The 19,477-nt window shown below is 43.7% G+C and overlaps 1 protein-coding gene across 2 annotated transcripts in view; it reads left to right on the top strand.

The window, feature by feature from the left end:
* EXPH5 (exophilin 5) overlaps positions 1–19,477 on the top strand; it is an 86,908-nt gene that overhangs the window by 21,042 nt on the left and 46,389 nt on the right. Inside the window, exon 1 of one of the 2 annotated variants that reach the window (XM_053310964.1) lies at positions 1,576–1,651. The exons of the other annotated variant lie outside the window; for it this stretch is intronic. The gene's annotated coding sequence lies outside the window, so the exon portion shown is untranslated. Of the gene's footprint in view, positions 1–1,575; positions 1,652–19,477 lie in introns of those variants that run through there. 2 annotated transcript variants of the gene reach the window in all.

The following is a 19,477-nucleotide window of genomic DNA, read 5'->3' as shown; positions in this document are numbered from 1 at the left end:
ACTAGGACCAAGGAGAGCAAAGTTCAACTCTCCGTTCAGCCATGAAACTCACTGGGTGATTCTGAGCCAGTCACTTATCTCTCAGCCTAGCCTACCTCACAGGGTTGTTGTGAGGATAAGCATGACCATGTACACTTTTCTTGGCTCTTCAGAGGAGGAGCAGGATATAAATGTAAGAATAAATAAATATGGAGATTGCAGAGCATCATAACGTACCTGAACCACATCGGCTACAAAACTGCTACGATTGCAAACTAGCTTTCCTAGAGATGCTGACCCATCAGATTTGGTTATCCCGAGGCTTAGCCAAACGTGTTGGCTTCTGTTCTATTTGGTATCCCTTTATAGCATATATTACTCATGGCCTGTTGCTTCCTTAGCTTCCCTGAGCACTTAAGTCTTTTTGGAAGGGCACATTTGACTAAAGCTATTTGTGTGTGCTTATAGATCTTGTAAACTAGACTCAATAAGTTTGTTTTAAGAGGGGAGTGCCACAGCAAACTTGCCATAGCATTTTGAACCAGCTGAAGTTTATGGACAGTCTTCGAAGACAGCCGCCTGTCCAACGCATTACAGAGGGCTCCAACTCTGACTTAACTAGTGCATGGATAACTGTGGCAAGGTCATGTCAGTGTTCCTATTTCCTTTAACCATGCTATATATAATGTCCTAATTAGAAGTTGCATGCTTGGCAATGCTTTACATTTAAGTGGTCAGTTCAGATGCTTCACTCATGTGATACAAACCGGGGGGAGATTAAGAGTAGACCTCTAACCCATGTATTCCCTTCCTCCCCACCCCCTTTCCTGAAAGGAAGAAGTGAATGACTGATCCAGAAAAATCCAATGCCTGTCTGAAAATTAAAGTCTGCTTCCTAGATTTACTTGGGCTCGCTCCCAGTCTCCTCCCACATCCTCTGTAAAATCTAATATTAACTCAGCAGACCCAAGGTTTCTTTACTTATATGCAACCATAGGTCAGTGGTAGCGTAACTGCTTAGCATGCAGAGGTGCTAGGATCAGTCCCTAGTATTGCTAGGTAAAGTTGTGCTGTTGAGTCAGTGTCAACTCCTGGCGACCACAGAGCGATGTGGTTGTCTTTGGTAGAATACAGGAAGGGTTTACCATTGCCATCTCCCACGCAGTATAAGATGATGCCTTTCAGCATCTTCCTATCTCACTGCTGCCCGATATAGTCTGGGAAACATACCCATGGAGATTTGAATTGGCAACCTCTAGCTTGCTAGTCAAGTTATTTCTCTATTGCACCATTAGGTGGCAGTAGGACTGGGGGAAATTCCTGTCTGAAATCCTGGAGAGCCACTGCCACTCAGAGTAGACAATACTGAGTTAGATTAACCAGTAGTCTTACGCAGTAGATGGCAACTTCCTATGTTCCTATAAAAAGTGGTATTTCTTTGCTCTAAAGTCTGTGTGTCTGAGTGTCAGAAGTAGTTGAGCTTGCTGTGTCATTATTATGTTATTTCTGTGTCTTTAAGGGCTGCTCAGCTTCGGCCCTCCTGCAGATGGTGGCCTACAACTCCCATAATCCCTGGCCACTGTGTCTGGGGATTATGGGAGCTATAGTCCAGAAACAGCTAGGGGGACGGCCTATGTTGAGCAGGCCTACTTTAACAGAAGAAATTCAGCAGGTGATGGTTTTCCTTGCATTTTGAGGGGCAGAGATGGGGCCAGGACAGAATCACTTACAAGGAGACAAAAATGGAAATGTGCATCCTTTTGTAGAGAGATTTACTTTGGATAATTGCTGACTGCAAACCATTCTATCTATCCAGCAGAGTTGCTGGCTGTCATTCAGCACAGAAGGCCATGATGGAAGGCAAATTATGATTGAAAGCAAATTTGTAGTGAGCAAATTTGTAGGCAGACTTTTATACTCATGAATAATGAAAGTGACTGGTATAAGTTTTGCATTAACACAGCAGACTGTGTGTCATAACTGGTAGACATATCATGATTCTCTCTGATTTGCATACAGTGTCTACTGTTGGGGCCAAAGTATATGCCACATTAATCCTGTGTTGGGCCCTGTTGTACTTCGCTTTTCTGTACTCAGTAGGAGCTATGGGGGTCCCCAGTTTGTATCAGAGGGTGGGGGGGCATGAGGAACTTTAACCCTTTGTCCCTGTTCCTGTCCTAATCTGGACCAGGGACCTATGGCTGCTGTTACGTACAGAAGAAATAAACATGTGATGGCCATGATGAACATGATTCACGTTAACATGTAGTTTGGCTTTAAGATTAGAAGTTTGAAATCTTAAAGTATGTCATTAATGGTTCACAATTAACCAAGAGCTTTTATTAATTACATTTTTAAAATTATACCCTTCCTCCAAAGAAACTAGGGCAGTGTCTAAGGTCACCCTATCCCCATACGTTTATCCCCCAACAACCCTGTAGGGAATGGCTGCTCAACGTCAACCCTCCGGCAGATGTTGACCTACAATTCCCATAATCCCTGGCTTTTGGCTACTGTGGCTGGGGACTATGGGAGTTGTAGTCCAAAAACAGCTGTGGGGCCTAAGTTGAGCAGGCCTGCTAGGGTATGGTAGATTGGGAAAGAGTGACTGGGTCAAGTCATCCAGTAAGCTGCATGGCCAAGCAGGGACCTGAGCTTCTTTGGTCTAAGTACATTAGCCCTATTCAGACATTATGTTGTACAAGTGTACCAGTATCTGTCCCTGTGAATGACAGCACCTGCATTTATTTTAAAAGTCACCCAGGGCATAGGCCTCTCAAATGCATGGTATGGATAGAAAGTGTACTGTTGTACCTGTGTTCGATATAATGTGTGAATAACTATATCTGTATATAGAGCTGTATCTGTGTTTGCTGTGCACTTATTGTACGGGGGTTGGTGTGAATAGGGCTGTTCTAACCACTACACCACTCTGGTTCAAGGTTCAGCTGTGGAAGCAGTATGGAGTTCTTGTCTTTATACAGAACTGCTGTGTGTAGTGTGATGAGCATTCAGGGGTGTTGTCATTTGTTTTGGTGAAGGGGAATGCCTTATTTACCTTTTTAGAATGTTGGCATATTTCCTCTTCTGGAATACTTTGGCCTCTACCATTTCAGACTGCAGGTGGTGCTGTCGCTTTTGGACACCTACATAAAAGCTCCCTGGAAATTAAAACAAACACACCCATCCACCCAGCTAGTACAGCGGTGGAGAAAAATGTTCTAGTGCAGCCTTCTGTGCTCATTTTCTGCATACAGGGAGTTTGGTACACAGGGAAGCATTCAAAAATGGCATCGCCCCCGGAATCTGAAGTGGTACAGTCCATTCTACTTCTGGACTCTACCATCTTCTGCTGCATGCATAGGCCAGTCCTGAGTTAAAACTAGATTATATGAAACTAGGAGGCTGTTTACACAGGCGTGCAAAACTGGGCTAAGGGAGCCGAGCCTGGCTTTGCACACACGTGTGAACCACCAGGATCGGGCCGATCTCAACGGCACCATGCAAACCCACGGCAAACCCGCCAAAGAAGCCTCCCTTTAAAATGAGGTTAAGGGAGTGAGTGCTTCCTTAATCTAGTTTTACCAATCGTCTGTCAGCCCCGGCTGCTTTCACCCATGGCTAGCAGACTTGGAGAGGGGAGGGGGATCCCCATAATTATTGGAGCTCCGGGGGGTAGGGCGATGCCCCCCGATTCTCAGAGCAACTGGCAGCAGCTGGTGATCATCTGGGCGGGCGATCTGCCCACCCAGAGGCAAGGATCTGCCCATCTGCAGGGGAGGTAAGCTTTTCAAGGCTCTCTCCCCTCGCCCCATCGGAGCCCTTTCTCTGCTCATGAGAAAGGGCTCGCAATGTCAATAGGGCTGGTACTATTTCTTGCCTTGGATTTCTTGTTGGTTTTATGGACTACTCTTTTCTGTGGTCAAGGGTGTTTTTTCTATGTAATTGTATTAATATTTATCAACAGCCACTTTGAGACCCTCCGTTGGAAACTGGTTAAAAATCTAAATAGCAATAATGCATAAATAATAGGGGGGAAGTTCACATGCATGTTCCTTTAAATATGGAGTGCTGCCCCGTCCACTTTTCAGGTGGGGTGTTCCTCGCATGCCTGTACTCGGCAGAAACAGTTGGATTGGGGTACTGGAATTAAATGGGCTGGCTAAGAACACAAGAACAGCCCTGCTGGAACGGACCCAAGGCCTATCTAGTCCAGCATCCTGTTTCACACAGTGGCCCACCAGTTAAGGAGCCAGGGCTTTGGCTTCAGTAAGATTAATTTAGGCAAGTTTTAGTCAGACTTTATGTTAGAAAGTTATATTTCTTTGGTGTGTGTGCTTTTGCATATTCCTGATACTGTTCTATTATTGTTTACCTCTAACGTAATTAAAATAAAAAACACTAGCCTACACCCACCCTACCTATGGCGTTGCAAAAGACTCTATAAACATTTAAGCGTGCCTAAGACAACCTATTTTGTAACCTACTAAGTATTTTTGAGTGTATTTAAAGCTGAGAAAGCTTTAGACGGATGCAGTCTGTAGTAAATGAATAAAACTGGGGGGGGGTTAGTCCTTTTATTTTTATGTCTCTCTGAGTTGGTTTTTAACTCAGAAAAGTGGGGGGGGGGTTCCCCTCTGGTTCAAACAGTCAGAAGCTATCAGTTTTCTCACCACGTGTAGGCTTCCACGTGGAAGATTTTTGTACTTGTCCAAGAGCCAAATTAAGAGGGTTTGTCCTGCGTTATCCCAGCCCAAACCCAGAGAGTTTCTGTAGACAAAAGGGGTGGTGATGGTGGCAGCATTTTGAACCTACCGATAATACAGAATAGTTTTAGGAGAAGCCTAGCCAGACAGCTCAGCAGAGATGATTCATCATTTCTTTCCCTCATGTGAACTTGCTCTGAGTCAAAGGCTTTAATCTGCTACACTGTTGCTCCACTGCAACTGGTATTTAGAGGCATCTTGCCTCTGATGCTGGAGGTGGCCTATACCAACCATTTAGTAGCCATTGATAGACCTGTCCTCCATGAATTTGTCCAAGCCCCTTTTAAAGCCATCCAAGCTAGTGGACATCCGGTGGCGGTGGTTCATACATAGTGCTGAACCTTGAATTTGGCTGAGTCGCCAGATCTCCAGGAAGGAACACGCATGCACCCTACTTCCAATCTTGGGAAGGATATGCCGAGATTGGGCATGTTGTAGAAACCCACTAATCTTGGCATATTCTGCCCTATTTTTGTTACGGAAGTAAACATCAACACAACCAATCTTGGCATTTATTTATTTAACGAATATATATACCACCCAAAACTCATGTCTCTGGGCAGTTTACAATAAAACAGCACAACTTAAAATTAAGACATTAAAACAATTTAAAATGTAAAACAGTGTAAATTCTATGAGTCTTAATTAAAATATTATCCTTCCTGAGATCCGAAGTAGGGTGCGTGTAGTTTCCCAGGGCTCCGGCAACTCCGCCAAACTTTAAGTTTAGCACCACATGTAAACCTGCTCTATTTTTCTATATGTTTGTATGCATATGTGTATTGCCCTGTGCTGTACCTGAAGTCCCACACAAAGCCCAGGGGTCAACGAAGATGTCAAATGAATAGCTGCCACCGCCACCACCAGTAGGAAACACATGTAAGATCTCAGCCTGAGTATTGGCAAGGCAAGGTCATGGGATGGGATTCCTTATACTCCAGATTCACCCAGGTGAGAACACATAATGTTTTAACAGAGTAAATGGTTTTCTTTCAGGACATATGACCCTAGGACCCGGTACTCAGTTAACAAATAAAATGCAAGAAATTTACTAACTAATTCTGTAATCACTCTTGGTTGCTACCCTTCCAGCATTCCATGTCCCTCATCTCTCTGTTTTGTGCACCAAATAGGCATGTTCAAGTATTTAAATATTTTTGTTCTGCAGCTGCAGAAAACAAAAAGGGTAGTTTAGCAGGTTCCCCCACCCCTAGATGGCTTATATTGGGGTGGCTGATAAATTGCAGCTGGGGATTATCGGAGTTGTAGTTCAACAACAGATGGGGAGCCTTAGGTTGGCCACCACCAGCTTATATGGATATTTACACTTGAGCCACAGAAGACTGTCACTTCAGAACCTACACAAAAATTTTCCCCCTAAATGGGAAACTCTGGATGTTGCTGTTCCCCTCTTCCCCTTGTTTCTGTTTATAGAAAGGTGGTGGTGGGGGGAGGAGGATTGTCTTTTTGTTTAATGTTTTGTTTAGTCTGACATGGGAAATTTATTTTTAAAAATGATGTGCCATACCAAAGAGCTCTGCGTACTGGTATTAATTCTCAAGCTGTGTGCCAACTGATTTGTTCGCATCAATTTGAATTAGATTCAGATTTGGGCGAATTCGAATGAATCTCCACTCTGTTCAGTGTTTCCAAATCGAATCAAATTTGAATTCAAATTGATTAGTGTGAATTTAGTGCACACCCCTAATTATGGGAGTTTGTCGTCCAACAACAGACGCTCTAAGGCAGAGCCTTAGGCTGGCCATTCGTGTAGACCAGGGATTCTCAACGTTGGGTCCCCAGATGTTTTTTTACTTCAACTCCCATAATCCCCAGCCCCAGTGGCCTTTGTTTGGGGTTCATGGGAGTTGAAGTCCAAGAACATCTGAGGGCCCAACGTTGAGAATCCCTGGTGTAGACCACTCTGTGAGCAAGAGCGTTGGATTCCCTGCAAGGGAGGATTAGTATTTTCTGGTAAGCTTCTATCCATCCTACCTGCAGAACAGAGAACAATCTCTTAATGGGGAAATGGGTAATGTGCCTTAGAGACAGTGTCTGTATCCTTATATCTTCTGAGACTGATAGAGAGTGCTTTCTTAGTGATGTCATCCCTGGGGCCAAACAAGCCAAACCCTTTAGAGCAGTTTTCCTCAACCAGTGGCCAGTGTGCCATGCTGACTCACTCTCAGCCCCCAAATTGGGGAATTGAAACTCGCCACTTTGAAAAACTTTGTTACATTTATTGTTAAATTTCCATACTGCCTTTCATTCTCAACCTTTGGAGCTGACTCTCACCATAATGCACCAGGAAGGAGGTGCCCCCCTTCATAATGCATTAAGGAGCACAACAGTGGCAAATGTCGAGAGTTTAAACTGTCAGCTTTGCAGCTGACCTGCTCTTTTATGGCTGGGAAGGGGGTGTCTCATTCCCTGTGCATTATGGGCGACTTGGCTCCAAATTCAGGGGAATTTAATCTCCAGGTTTTTTCAGCTGACTTGCCCTATAATGCACCTGGAGGGTGAATAAACAAACCAACAAATTGTGCAGTGGCTTTGCCATCACATACTCGGGATGTGCACGAACCTGTTTGGAGGCCCTTTTACGGGCCTCCAAACAAGTTCGAACACTGGGAGGTTCGATGATGGGGGGGATAACTTTAAGGGCAGGGGAGGGTACACTTACACACACACACACACACACACACACACACACACACACACACACACAGCATTTTTCCCGCCCGCGCTTGCTAAAAAACTGGTCTGGTGGGGCAGCAGTGTACATCCCTGCTGCCCCATCTACTTCTCGGACTGGAAGTGACAGGAAGTAGTGTGCGTGCGTGTGTGCACATGTTGGTGTATATGTGCATGCTACTTCTTGTCACTTCCGATCCAGTGGACGGGGCGGCAGGGAGGTATGCTGCCGCCCCACTGGACTGGTTTTTCAGCAAGTACCAGCGAGGGAAATGCAGTGGCGGGGCAGGGGGTAAGTGCATCCTTCCCCTGCCCTTAAAGTTATTCCCCCCGCTGTTGAACCGACCCCCGCCAGTTCTGTGCACATCCCTATTGTACACACAAAAAGCTCTCTCAAGAGGGTCAGTATGCCAACCCTTTTCTCCTTTCCCTTACTCTAAGTGTGCCTTAGTGGGGGGGAAAGTCGAAAGCCCCCTTTTTAGAGGGACATTCACAGTCTCCTAGTTACAGGGCTTTCTCACCACCACCCTGACATATTTGCAGAAACGTACATCTATTTTAGCTGCAGTGAAAGACTTCTTCATGGCTATGGGGAACCAGGGATAAGCTGATAAGTGGGCTGCAGTTGTGGCAATCCTGCTGTTTGAGTTCAAGAAAACTGTTTTTTTTAGTTCAGTGTGTTTTACATTTCCAGTTTGATGCTCAGCTGGGCTTCACTAAAGTGTCTGAGTATATCTTTTGATGTCAAGGAGACTATGCATCCCCATTGGGGCCACCAGCTCATATGCATATGGTTACTGTTGTCATTTCTGGATTGAGACCACTGTCTTCTGCTTCACGCTTGCGGGCTGGGGAGGACTCTAATGTATGGGTGTGTGTGTGTGTGTGTGTGTGTGTGTGTGTGTGTGTGTGTGTGTGTGTTTAAATGCATGGTATTTTCGGTGTCGGAAGGGCCTTCCCTGTTCTCCAGGCAAACAACCACACCTAACAGCTAGCTGTTTAAAATACCTTTAGTTGTGCTTCTGCATCTATCCACCCTTGGGGTGTGGATTAGGTAACTTTATACAGAATTAGGCATTGACCCATGTTGGCACAGCTGCTTAAGAAGGAATGCAGCTGGGCAGAGGAGTGCAAAAATGAGAGATCTGAAAATCAGATGCACAAACTGGAAGTTTTCCCAGACGCCTTTCTGTTTTTAGCTTTATGAAATTTCATAGTCGTCTTGTCCTGTGTTAGGGTCAGTACCAACACAATAAAAGCTATTGATGCAGGCAGTTATGTTGGTCCATTAGAAAAAGTCTAAACAAGAACCGGAACCTTATGAGCAATAATTAAATATGGTAGGAAACATGGGCTGGATAGACTCCCCATCTCACTGTCCCTCCTTGGTACCTACATGACTGCTCTTTCTTTCCTGGCACGCTCATATTTTAATTGTTTTAATTGTTCGTATTTTACTTTAGCAGACTTGCTTTTATGGTTCTTTAAACTGGGGGTTCTCAAACTGTGGTCCATGACCACCATAAAGGTGGTCCACATAAAGGTTGCAGAACAGTTGAGAATACCTGTAATTAACAGCACTTAAATTACAAAAAAATAATTATGAGTTTTCTGTTTGAAAACGTATCTTATGTGGTCCACAGAAACACCAAGCAATTATCAGGTGGTCCACACACAAAAAGTTTGAGAATCCCTGTTTTAAACCATTCATTCCTGTAAGAGAGTTATGTAAATTGAAAGCTGCACCAATAATATATGCAGACCAGGGGGCAGGGATGAGGCTGCATTAGCAGCATTGCATTATATTCCAGAATTCTGGAGAACAGCTTGCAGTGGCTTCAAGAATGCCATAAGAATAGCCCTGCTGAATCAGGACCAAGACCTATCTAGTCCAGCATCCTGTTTCACACAGTGACCCAGCAGATGCTTCCGAAAAGCCCACAGGCAAGAGATAAGGGCACTCCCTCTCTCTTGCTGTTGCTCCCCTGAAACTGCTATTTAGAGGCATCTTGCGTCTGAGGTAGGGTTGCCAAATTCTGGCCTTCCAAATCTGGGTACCTAATTTGCATATTATGGAAATTGGCTTAAAAATAATTTTTGAGCAGAATAGTGACTGCACATTTTGCTCCATAACTCCGCTTCTACAAGGACTGGAGCTTAGCTTTTTTAACAAAATGAACGCTGAAATCCAGGCGAATCTGGGTGAGATGCTTAAAATCTGGGTGAAATCTTGAATTTTGGGGGGCATGGCAACTCTACTCTAAGGCTGGAGGTGGCCTGTAGTCACCAGACTAGTAGCCCTTGTTAGACCTGACCTCCTTTTCCAGTTCTTCAATGTCCTTCTTAAGATAAGGTGACCAGAACTATACATAGTACTCCAAATGTCACTGCGCCATATATTTGTATAAAGGCTTTATAATATTAGCATTTTTATTTTAAATTCCCTTCCTAATGATCCCTAGCATGGGATTTGCCTTTTTCACAGCTGCCGCACACTGAGTACCGCAGACTTTCAATGAGCTGTCCACCACGACCCCAAGATTTCTCTCCTGGTCAGTCCACAACAGCTCAGACCCATCATTGTATATGTGAAGTTGGGGTTGTTTGCCCCAATATGCATCATATTGCTTACATTGAACTGCATTTGCTATTTTGTCACCCACTCACCCAGTTTGGAGAGATCCCTATGGAGCTCCTCATAATCTATTTTGGATTGCACTATCTTAAATAGTTTAGTGTTATCTGCAAATTTGGCCACTTGGCTGGTTATCCCAACTTCTAGATAATCTATGAACAAGTTAAAGAGCACCGGTCCCAGTAAAGAGCCCTGAAAGACCCCACTTTTTTCTTCCCTCCATTGTGAAAACTGTGCATTTATTCCTACCTTCTGTTTCCTGTCCTTCAACCAGTTACCAATCCACAATTGAACCTATCCCCTTATCCCATGACTGCTAAGTTTACTCAAGAGCTCTCTGATTCTTTCTGTTTCTCTAAAACTGGCCACTAGCTTTAAAAGGGGCTTGGACAGATTCATGGAGGACAGGTCCATCAATGGCTACAAGTTTGGTGGCTTTAGGCCACCTCCAGTCTCAGAGGCGATAGCTCTGAATACCAGTTGCAGGGGAGCAAGAGCAAGAGAGAGGGCATGCCCTCAGTTCTTGCCTGTGGTCTTTTCAGAGGCATCTGGTGGGCCACTATGTGAAACAGGATGCTGGACTAGATAGGCCTTAGGCCTCATCCAACCAGGCTGTTCTTATCCAGGGCTAGAGTTGGCTTTAGTATCTGGCTCCTAATCACTACTGTGAGTGGGGGCTGTGATAGTGGGAAATTGTCATTGTCTAGCCCGATTCCACAAGGTAAGAATTTGATGTTTGGATCAAATATTTGTATTTGGAAGCCCATGTCTTGAAACTTCACAGTGGGCCCTGCCCCAGTGAAATGTCAGAACAAAATGGAGTTGTACTCAAGAGAAGTCTAGAAATAGCAGAAAATAGTGAGTACTATTTAAAACTGGGAAATGCTTTAATACAATATAATAAGCGTCTAAAATACCTAGTTGGTATGAAAGATAAGTTTCCGGGCAAAATATAAGGTGCTGGTCATTACCTATAAAGCCCTAAACAGCTTAGACCCTGGGTATTTAAGAGAACGTCTTCTTCACCATGAGCCCCACCGCTCGCTAAGATCAGGTTCGCCTGCAGCAACTGCCAACTTGTCTGGCAAGTACTCAGGAACGGGCCTTCTCTGTTGCAGCCCCTGGACTTTGGAATGCACTCCCTGTTGAAATAAGAGCCTCCCCATCTCTGGCAACTTTTAAAAAGGCACTGAAGACACATTTATTCACCCAGGCTTTTAATTTAAATTGGCTAATTTGCTAATTAAATTTGCTTTTAATTAGATTTATATTTTTAAATAATTTTAATATTGGGTTTTAAATGTTTTTAATATTTCAAATGATTTTAATTGTTAGTTGATTTAATGTTTTAAATTATTTTAATTGTAAACCACCCAGAGACACAAGTTTTGGGCAGTATAGTAATATGTTAAATAAAAAATGAATAAAAAGACACAAATGTTGAAACAACCAAATACATGAAAAAATTTCTATATTAGTATTCCAGATTCCAGAAAAAAGGTTATATTTTTCTTGTATGGACCCACAGCCTCAACCCTCCTCCACAGGGGTGAAGAACCTATTAGGATGGTCCACCCTAAAATAACCGCGTCATCTGTATAGAAAAATACAGGAAGCCGTCTGTGCCAACTTTGGGGCATGTATATCTAAGCTCTGCAGGCACTTGATTAAAGAGTTTACATAGATTTTGAACAACATAGGGGCCTGAATGCACCCCTGCTTAACCCCCCCCCCAGATAACCTAATAGGTCTAAATAACTGGCCCTGCTGGTTGCATCTCACTCAAAGACTCGTGTTGTCATACAGTTTGATCAGCAGCAGCAAGAGCCTCTTATCAATTGAGGTGCTACGGAGACTGGATCGTAGGTGTACTCTAGAAATTGAACCGAATGCAGCTTTAAAGTCTATGAATGCAGCAAATGAGGTAGATTTGGGGGATCTTGTATATTTCTCAACTAAATGTTGTATGACAGAATGACCTGGTCTAAAACCTGCCTGCTCATCTTCCAGGAATTTCTGTTGCTCCAAACAGTCCATGAGTTTGTTTTAATAGCCTAGCATACATGTCACTAATAATATTAATTAGGCTTATGGGTCTGTAATTAGATGGAACATTTCTGTTACTCTTATTGAAGATAGGTACCACAACTGCCAGACTCCAGTCTTCTGGTATGTAGGCCAAGTTGTTTATATGGGTAAATAAGGCTGCCAACACTTGTGCCCACTACTCGGGATTTGCCTTGATAATCTCAGCTGGGATAAAATCATTTCCAGGGACTTTGCCATTCTTAAGCTGATCACTAAGTTGTTTGCCTTCTGCAGTCGATACTGGGGGCCAATTCTGAGTACTTTCAAGTGAAAACTCTGACTCAGGAGCGGGATGATTGGCACCACCAAAATGTGCATTAAAATATACCTCCCATACCGTAGCTAGAATGCAGCAAGTCAGGGACATCGAGTCCCAAATGGAACAACCCACAATAATTCGCCAGAATAAGAAGAGTTTTTATGTCTGGCTGCTTCTATCAGCTGTTGCCAAGATTGCTCCAAAGCTAGTCTTTTTTTTTTTTTCTTGCCCGGCAGTGATTTATACTGTCTTTTTGCATCCTTTATAATCTGGTTAGACTCAGATGAGGGATCTCTCCCTCCTATGTTGAATAAAAATGTCAATTGACTCCCTATTTGCAGCACAACATTCATAGTCAAACCATCCTTTGGATCTGAATCTATTCTGAAGTGACTTAGATGTATTTCTCATAACAAATGCCTGCAACTTTTCAATAAGGATTTCATAGAAATCTAATATAGAACCCAAAGGAGGGTCTGCTTCAGCATTCTCCATTGCTAAATGCAGTGAGCAACCCTCCTCCGAGTTGAACCAACTGCTCACCAGTTCACTAATTTGTTCACAGTGGTGAAGTGGTCCAGCTTCCTCTAAAAGAATCAAATTATCAATTGTAAGTGGCCTTGACATTTCTTGCCAGGGGCTTACCGATGAAAATCAATGGTGCGTGGTCACTTTACAGTCTGACCGTCACTTTGAAGTGTGTAAGGAAGTGGATCAAATTACGGGAAATCAGCGGATAGTCAATAGTAGACAATTTATGACTTGACTGGAACAGAGATTCTCAACGTTGGGTCTCCAGATGTTTTTAGACTTCAACTCCTATAATCCCCAACCAAAGACCACTGGGGCTGGGGATTATGGGAGTTGAAGTCCAATAACGTCTAGAGACCCAACATTGAGAATCCCTGGACGAGAACGTAAACTAGCCTGGATAATCATCTGGTACTGTGCCATTCAAGATAAACAGGTCCAGCACATAGACCAGATGGGCTAAACATAAGCCAGTCACATTATTTATTACATGCCTGAATTTCCTAGGAAAGGAATAGGAAATGATAGGAGGAAACTTCCTAGAAGGACATCAAATGGTGTCACCTGGAGACTGCTGTGCTTCAAAACTTGGTTGGTGGCTACTTGAAAATGGGACTTTTCTGGAGTTGCCCTGGGACCCTAGAACATGCTTCCTAATGAAATTAGAGTTTCTCCTTCTAGAGTTTCTCCATCCTGTATCTTTCACACCAAATTGGTATTTTTACATGCTTAATACATTACATTAAAGCATTTCTCCAGTTTTCATTAGTACACTATTTGCTATATTGTTGAAACTTCAGACAGAGATCTGGTGTGACCATCCACCACTGAGTCCTGACTAAAGGAGATAATTTGATATTTTGTTAGTGTTCCTGTTGGAGATCTCTTGAACACAGTAGACTAGAATAGTTTATCTAACAAGGTCAGGAGGCTTTTTGAAACCTCCAGGTCAGACTTGCTCTTAGGTTTTAGACTATAAAACCGGACTTTGAGCGGTCAAAGTCTGCCCTGTGAAGAGTTATCTTTTAACTATCTCAAAATATCATGTAAATAAAGTTTGAGGAAAGTTAACTGAACTTTTTGTATATGCATTCTAGTAGATGAGGGACTGAAATAATCAAGCCAGAGTTAAGACTAGCAGCAAACTATGCTTTACATCGAGAGGAGAAAGTGTAGGTTATTGGTAGACAAACACAATAATTTTCAAGACTTTGCCAATGGTGCATTGGCCAAGCTGATTGAAATGTCAGCTTCCTTACATTTCAGCTATTTGAAATGCAAATCTAACCTGCAATTATGCTAAGTTCCCAGTCAGATGGTGAAAAAATGCTAGGTGTGCAGTATTTGTTGTTCAAAATACACACTAAAATGATTTGCACAACACAATTAGGAATCTAGAATACTGGCAGGTTAAGCTTTTATTTTTATTTATTTATTGGTTTATTAAATTTTTATACCGTCTACTCCAAATGGCTCTAGGCAGTTCACTTGAATTAAAAGTAAACAAAACTGCTGAAATGTAATGGTGAAACTATCGAAAGTGTGAAATCATCTTTAAAATGTAATAAAATAATAAACCAATGAGTTAAGTAAATGAAACAAATTTAAATACTACTAAGACAATACTATTTCATTTTCTGTGTTTATATTGGCTTGGATCCAGAGAACCTCGAGTGGCAGGCCACTTATTATTATTTATTATTTATTTGTTGAATGGAGCTTTCCTTCCCCTCCTCAGTTCTGGAGCACTTCAGTGCCCCCTAGTCAGAGGGCCCCCAGGAGGTTTGGGGTACAGTGTGGGTGCTGCCAATGGAGGGATGTCCGCAATAATCCCACCTGCCCCCTTGTGCAAGCAGGGCCAGCCCTGGGATAAATTTTATTTATTTACTTATTTGATTTATTTACCGCCCTTCCAAAGGTGGCTCAAGGCAGTTTACATTAAAATCAAAAATTCAGAACAATTAAATAGCACCTTGCGCAAATGGTGCCTTCAGCACTCCCGCATGAGATGGTCAGAAAATTTAGGACTGACAGGAATTACCTTTCCATGCAATGTGTAATTATTTTATGGAATTCTCTGCCACAGGCTGTGGTGATGGCCACCAGTTTGGATGGCTGTAAGCAGGGCTTAGGCACATTCATGGAGGGCTGGTCTATCAGTGGCTACTAGTCTTGATGGCTCTGAACCTCCAGGTTCAGAGGCAGGATGCCTCCTAATACCAGTGCAGGGGAGCAATGGCTGGAGAAGAGGAATGCCTTTGTCTCCTCGTTATGGGCTTCCAAGAGGCATCTGGTGAGCTACTGTGGGAAGTGGGCTTGAAATAAGCCTTGGGCTTGATCCAGCAAAGTTCTCCTTAATTTCTTAGTGTAGGATTTGTAAGTATTGTACATATTTGTAGAGGCTATGGACTTCAACATTTTGAGGATTTTTTTGCACAAGGCTTGTGTGACTTACAAATAAGACTGCAAGGATTAATCAGATAAATTGGTGTCTTAATCAACTAGCAAAGGCTAATTTTAGCAACGGCCAATTTTAATCACTGGCATTGTGGGTTATGGGCACATTTGTTTGTTTTTAGGCTATTTTAGTTGTGGCGCATGCAGATAAACTTAATTGATTGATAATCTGCCCTTTAATCAACTAAACATTAATTATTCAATTGATTGCCCTAGTCACAATGATAAGTGGGTTTCCCCCAAGCAATGATATTTGCATTTTCAAGGGGTTTTCATGTTGATTTTTTTTTTTTTTTGCATGACTGAATATAAATATTTAATGCACTGTCAGAACAAATTGAGTGTCTGGTCTTAATTCAGCAGAGTCAAAGCCTTTTCATTGAGTGAAACAGCACTGCCCAGAGCCGTTTGGATGGAGCGATATATACATGTACTAAATAAATAAATAAAATAAAATAAAATAAAATAAAAGGTGCCAAAATCCTGGGAAAGCCACCTAATGGCACAGTGAGGAAGCAACCTGCCTAGAGAGCAGGAGGTTGTTGGTTTGAATCCCCGCTGGTGTATTTCCCAGAATATGGAAAACTATATCGGGCAGCAGCAATATAGGAATATGCTGAAAGGCATAATCTCATACTGTGTGGGAGAAGGCAATGGTAAACCACTCCTGTATCCTACCAAGAAAACCCACATGGCTCTGTGATTGCCAGGAGTCAACACTGACTCAACGGCACAGTCTTAAATCCTGGGATACTATTTGCAAGCAGGTGTCTCTCCTCTCTTCTCTTTATGCTATCAGCAGTAGCCATATTGGCATAGGCACAGCGTCAGCCCCCCAATTTAAATGGACAGCTTTCATTGATAAGATTAGAAACCATTCCCTAAGATGAGGATGGCCTTCTGGTGCTATCCGAAATATATTCATTGGCAAATTGTGTGAATGCTGACACTGCTGGCATTTCATGTCTTCCCGCTTCTGATTCTCTGTGTTCTGTGGCACTCTAGGGTTCCTCCTGGAGCATCTGTGACTTGCTATTTCTTTTCTCATTCTTCCTATGGTGTACTTTTAAGCCATATTTGATGACTTTAGTAAAATTCCTCCTGTGCTTTAACTTCTGTTCTTCAGGCACCTGATGCAGCAACCTGGGAAACTCCATTATGGAAGACAGGCAGATTAGAATAATAATAGTGGCAGACATGATGCACACCCTGCCACCCTTCTAATGGTCCACCCTGGGGCTGCTGCATATTTCTAAGGCAGACTGGACGGTGTTTTGAAGCAGCTATTGTGGAACTGGTATTTCTGCTGGTTTCCCCATTGCCATCTCTAGTAATTCAGCTTCTGCAGTTGCTGTTTCAAAACCGCATTGGGGGCTGCCTTTGAAGTCTGCAGTAGCCCCAGGGTGGACCATTATGGAGAAGATAAGCTGTGCATCATGTCAGCCACTCTGATGTTTGGGAAAGGGGCATATGCCCCCCATATCTCAAGTTCCTCTTCTGACTGGGGATAATGGGAGTTGTAGAAACACAGGAAGCTGCCTTATACTGAGTCAAACCCTTTGTCTACTTCAGTATTGTCTTCACACTGATTGGCTGCGGCTTTCAGAAGTTTCAAGCAGTAGTCTCTCCCAGCCCTAACTGGAGACGCTGCCAGGGACTTAACCTGGGACCTTCTGCATGCAGATGCTCTTCCCCTAGATTATGGCTCTAAGGAGAATAGTTTATGGTGCTCAGATGTCGTCTCCCACCTAACTGCAAGCCAAGCGGGACCCTGCTTATCAGAAGGGGCACTTCATGCTTGCTACTACAAGACCAGTTCTCCTCCTGTTGTAGCCCAGCAACAGCTGTGAACTTAAGGTTGATAACCTCTTCTTGGATGTTGTGTATTGGCAGCAAGTAGTGAGAGCAAGCAGGGTAAGGTAAAGGTCACGTGGCAGCAGCGTAAAGTGAGTTCAAGGTGTTTCAAGCAGGGCTGGCCCCTTGCATTTCTCTCTCTTTCTCAGCACGATCAGAGAAGCCTCAGGATCCCTTTTCAGTGCTGCAGAGCCCCTGAAAGTTGTGGACCAACATCCCCTGCAGCACTGCAAAGGCAGAATTCCGGTGTCCTTCAAAGGGGCCCCCTGAAAAGAAGCTCCAAGCCAGGACTTGACCTTTCCCAGGCCCCATCTCACCATGTGGTGCTGGGGCGATGGACATGACCAGCAGGAGGTTGAGCAAGCAAGGCTGGGGTGGGTTGCTCCCTCCACCTCTTGGCCGAACTGGTCCATAATGCAACGAGGAGAGGAGGATGAACCTGCCCCACCAAGCTTGGTCACTTCTCCTGGTTGCGTTCATCCGTCACTTGCCTGAGCCAGGCAGACGTGACCAGGAGGAAAAATGATCGAGCATTGTAGGTCTGCTCCACACCATGGAACAGAGGACATTGTTGAGGGTGAGTCTGCTACACACACAAACACACACACATACGGGGCAGAGGGAAGTCTGGTGTGAGGAGAGCTGGTCTTGTGGTAGCAAGTATTAATTGTCCCCTTTGCTAAGCAAAGTCTGCCCTGGTTTGCATTTGAATGGGAGATGACATGTGAGCACTTTAAAATATTCCCCTTAGGGCAGCCCAGCTGTTTTTGGACTACAACTCCCATAATCCCCAGCAACAGTGGCCAATAGCCAAGGATTATGGGAGTTGTAGGCCAACATCTGCAGGAGGACCAAAGGATGGTGCTGCTCTGGGAAGAGCACCTGCATGCTTGCATGCAGAACATTCCAAGTTCCCTTCCTGGCGTCTTCAGATAGGGCTGGGAGCGATTCCTGCCTGCGACCTTGGAGAAGCCGTGGCCAATCTGTGTAGACAATACTGAGCTAGATGGACCAATGGTCTGACTTGGTATAAGGCAGCTTCCTATGTTCAGTTCTGATGTTTGAGGCATTTGGACCTTACAGGGAGCGATCTGTTGGGTGGATTATTGTGGTTAAGAATCATATGATGTTAGGAATGAAGAAGATGAGAACTTGTGTAATTTAAATTGCAGGGGAGGAAGATTTGTCCTCATGCCCTGCTGATGGGCTTCCCAGAGGCATCTCGTTGCCTATTGAGTGAAAAAGGATGCTGGACTAGATCAGTCTTCTGGTCTGAACTGACAGGGCCCTTCTTGATGAAAAAGATAAAAATAAACTTTATTTGTTAGCCATTCCATAACAAATTGTTCTCCGGCTCGCAACACAGCATTTAAACATAAAGTAAAAACACATATCTCTCTCACACACACACACACACACACACACACACACACACACACACACTTTACAAACTACAGTACACAATAATTTTTAAATGTTTTTAAAGTCAGGTTTAAAAATCAAATTTAAAAGGCCAGAGTGAACAAAAAGGTCTTTACCGGGCATCTAAAAGAACAAAGTGATGAAGCCAGGAGAACCTCACTGGGGAGGCTATTCCGTAAATGCAGCGCAACCACCAAAAAGGCCTTCTCCCTTTTAGCCACTTGCCTCACCTCGTTTGCAGGGTCACTCGGGGCAGGGTCTCTGAAGAAGATCTTAAGGTCCGAGTCGGGACATATGGGGCAAGGTATTCTCTCAGGTAACCCTGTCCCAAGGCAGACCCACATACAACGCATTGCAGTAATCTAAGTGAGAGGCTACCAGAGTGTGAGTAACTACGCCCAAGCTATCTCTATCCAGGAAATACCACAGTTGGTGTATCAGCCGAAGCTATCTGAAATACTGTCCCTTTTTTACCTCTAGAGGGCGAGCAAATCATTGACTATATTTACATGTCTTCTCAAAAATACACTCCGGTTGGTGCAGAGAATCTGACAATTAATCGTTGACTAAAGGAGCATTTACACCTTAAGTGGTGCAGCAGGGAAATGCCTGACTAACAAGCAGAAGGTTGCCAGTTCGAATCCGGACAGCAGTGATATAGGAAGATGCTGAAAGGCATAATCTCAAACTGCGCGGGAAGAGGCAATGGTAAACCCCTCCTGTATTCTACCAAAGAAAACCACAGGGCTCAGTGGGCGCCAGGAGTCGAAATCGACTTGATGGCACACTTTA

Source organism: Hemicordylus capensis, chromosome 3 (assembly GCF_027244095.1).
Source record: "Hemicordylus capensis ecotype Gifberg chromosome 3, rHemCap1.1.pri, whole genome shotgun sequence".
Classification (NCBI taxonomy): Eukaryota; Metazoa; Chordata; class Lepidosauria; order Squamata; family Cordylidae; genus Hemicordylus; species Hemicordylus capensis.
Note: the sequence above shows the minus strand (reverse complement) of the source record. Positions and strands in the feature narration are given on the sequence as shown.